At 34.5% G+C, this 4006-nt stretch overlaps 1 pseudogene; it reads left to right on the top strand.

Annotated features, from left to right (window-relative positions):
* Positions 1–1809: 1809 nt before the first annotated feature.
* LOC132933166 (uncharacterized) lies at positions 1810–3487 on the top strand (annotated as a pseudogene).
* Positions 3488–4006: the final 519 nt, after the last annotated feature.

Raw genomic sequence — 4006 nt, forward strand, 5'->3', positions numbered from 1 at the left:
TGAAGCCGATATGGGGAAATATGAGGCCAATTCGCATAATCTTATTGAACCACAATCTAATTACCAAACCTTTCCAACACCATCTACATCTTTCTCTTATAGCTCCGTAATGTCATCTACTTCAACCAATGATTTCACATCTGTTTCTTCACTTACAGGACCACACACAGGACAGATGTACGATTTTATTTCTATAAAATAGTCATATCAACTTGTTAAACCAACTACCACAAGTAGATATAAATATCACCAACAATTTTTAATCAACATATTTAATTATTGTTTGTTCGCCGATACGCTCCTACGAATTAGGCGGTTGGCGTTGTCGACTCGCAGTGTAAAGAGCTTAGTAGGTAAACACAGAAAGGGTGACCCACCGGTGAATAATACTGGCGAATAAAATATAACGCTATATATATATATTAGCGGCGTACGAAACGCCTAACAAAGCAATATATTATTATATGAACAGAGTATTTAAATAATTAAGGGCGCCCCAATATACAATGGTATAAATTATAAATAAACAAAAATAACGATTACAAAATATGTAGAAATAACCTGGTCCGCTGTCGATAGTTGATCGGTAGGTGGTATGTGGCTCCGACGTTGACCGTAGTCTCGAACGGCGGCACGCAAATGATCGATGCGGCGGCACACTCACGGGGCACACAATACGTAATGGCGGCTCGCTTAACTATGAACGGCAACACACTAAACACAACCGTCGGTATGAAATAATCGTGGCGCAACAACACGCAGTTGACGTCGAGACGGTGTCACAAGCCCCGGGCCGCACTCGATCAGCTTAGCAGCAGCACACAATAGTAAAGGCCACTTGGGTATACGGAAAACCACGAGGTTTCGGGCGGCCAAGACGTCGCGGCACCAACGCTCAACCGAAGTTACCGATGTAGGTATATAGCTGGTCCGCTACGAAAACGCACTTTCAGCTCGGCCACGCACACGGTAAAACAATTGCTTTCGATAATCGACCACTCGTCGCACACGTGGTAGCGAGGCGCATACAAACTTGAGGCACGGCGACGCAGACAAAAGGCGTCGTGCCAACGGTTCGGAAAAGACAAAAAAAGAGCGCGCAGTCGCCGAAGCTGGGCTGGCTTCGCCGTCGTGCGATCGAAGCGCTAGAACACCCAGGCGGCTTCGAGAATGTTCGGCGCCGACGGCGCAGCTTGTGGTCAAGTCGGCGGGCGCGAACCGGTGGTTCGACAGTCCGCGTTCGAACAATTATATTTTTTTTTATTTTAAGCATACATTTTTGCACGGAATGGGACATTTTGGCGTGGCCCTTTTGGCGTGACCGTTTTGGCGTTGCCGTTTTGGCGTAGCCGTTTTGGTATGAAGCCATTTTGCCGTGAAGCCATTTTGGCGTAAATGTCTCAGGTTATTAACTAATTTACCATTATAAGTATATTTTTTATTTTTATTTTTTGATAGTAATTATTGTATACGTATTGTTGGAATTTAATGATAAGTTTATATTACTATGCTGTATTTGTGCCCTATGGGTTTTTAACTAAAGTTAAAATTAACCAGTTGACCAGTCAAAACGTATACTATCGATTAGATCGATTATCTACGTTTTGAATGATTTGTACCCGTTGTCGTTTCTTGTCTGCCGTGCGATAAGTTTATTATTTCATAATTTCTTGTTATTTAATATTCCTAGCTAGATACAGCATAAATATTTCACACAAATAGTGAGTTTTTACTTTTTATATACATTTAAATCTTTTATACAAATAGTGAATTTTATTAAATTATTAAATTAATTAATATTTATTTATAATGTCAAAATTAATTGAATCCACGAAAGAACGAGATGTTTTAGTGAACAATGGTTATATGAATTTATTTGATGCATTAAGTAGTGATGAAGAACGTCGTTTTTGGAGTTGCCGAAACAAAAATGAATGCAAAGCTCGGGTACACACAACGGTAAACGATATTGAAATAATAAAATCAATAAATGAACATACTCATGATTCTGAAGCACCAAAAATCGAAGGAAATATAGCAGTTAACCGTATAAAACGACGTGCAGCTGAAACCACGGAATCCACATCAAATGTCATAAATGAATGTCTGGCCGGATTATCAGAAGCAGAGATAGATGGAGGCAAGTGGTTGTTGCGGCAATGGTCCTAAATGGCCCGTAAAAAGCAAAAAAAAAAAAATTTATATATATTATAAATATCAATATTAATATTGATTGTATTATCGAATACGGTAGCTCAGGTTGTAACTTTAAATTATTAATTAAATAAGTCGTAATATTAATATTATTTTTACTTTATTTCGCATTATTTCGCCTTTAACATCATAATATTATTATAGATTAAATTATGGTCCCTATTAATTATTATGTTATAATTTTTTTTTATGGAGCAATTCAATCTAATTATGCATTAAAAAAACAAGTACGAAGAAAACGAAATAATATACAAGCCGTACCTGAAGCACCGAAGGATCTTATAACTTCAGAAATACCTGAAGTGTATAAAATGTATTCACCTTCTGAAGGGCATGAAGAACAATTTTTATTAGCTGATAGTGGACCTGGGGCAGAAAGAATTTTAATTTTTGGAAGACGTCGATATTTGGATATTCTACGAAACTCTAAGACATGGTTAGGAGATGGGACTTTTAAAATTTCACCCCCACTTTTTACTCAAGTGTATGTCATACTTGCCGAATATTTAAATGGTGTACACCCTATTATATATGCATTACTGCCTGATAAATATACAAAAACGTATGAAAAACTTTTTAAAATGTTAATAAATCTATGTCCTGGGTTAAATCCTACATCAATTTCATTAGACTTTGAATTAGCTGTTATAAATGCAGTGAAAAAACATTTCCCAAATATTATTATGTATGGTTGTTTCTTTCATCTCACAAAAAATTTCAAAAAAAAAATTGGCGAATTGCATCTTATATCAAAATATAATAACGATGCAGATTTTTCTATTCATGTTAAAATGATAATTGCAATTGCATTTGTTTGCATCAACAATATTGACATGGCAATCGACGCGTTAGATGCATATTTACCAGAAGAACTTTAGCCCTTGCTTCAATGGTTTGAAGATAATTATATCGGAAGGATAAATCGAAATGGACGTGGACGGAGACCTGCTAGATTTCCACCATCAATTTGGAATTTATACGAACGAGTACTAAATGGTATACACAGAACAAATATTCATGCAGATGCTGCCAACCGTAGAATAAATGTTGAAATGGGAATGGTTCATCCTACATTATGGTAATTTATAACGTGCTTAAAAAAGATTCAAGCTGGAAGAGATACATATTTATTTCAATTGGAATCAGGAAGGAGTCCCCCTAAAAAGCTCAAAAAATATATTGACACAGACAAACGTATTTTAAACATAGTTCAAGAAGCAGATACACGAGACATTTTAACAGAGGTGTAGCACATAATATTTCTTTACAATAATAATGTTTTTTTAGTAAGTTAATTAATATGTCAATTGTATTTTTTAAATTTTTTTAATCAACTGAATTTTTTTAAATCGAATAAATAATAAATAATTGTATTTTATTTATTTTTATTTTATACTATAAATAACCAGACATTTACGCCAAAACGGCTTCACGTCAAAATGGCTTCATGCCAAAACGGCCACGCCAAAATGGTAGGTAGGTAAAAGTTATAAAAAAGTCATAATTTATTCAAAAGAAGATAATTCATATTATATATAAATAAATATTAAATTACATAATCTAATATTTTTTATAATATAATCACATGTTTATTCTATAAATTGAAAAAAATATTAACAAAAACAAATTATATTTAGACTTAAAAATATAATATACTATTTTTCAAAAAACTTTTTTATGAATGAACGATTTTGATATGTTTCTTGGTCTAGAAGATTGTAACGTCGTTCCTTTTTTCTTAAAAACGTAGCCACTGCTGGTCCAGGATCGAAATTCGCTGTTCCAGTGCTGT

The sequence above is a fragment of the Metopolophium dirhodum genome, chromosome 1, assembly GCF_019925205.1.
Source record: "Metopolophium dirhodum isolate CAU chromosome 1, ASM1992520v1, whole genome shotgun sequence".
Lineage (NCBI taxonomy): Eukaryota > Metazoa > Arthropoda > Insecta > Hemiptera > Aphididae > Metopolophium > Metopolophium dirhodum.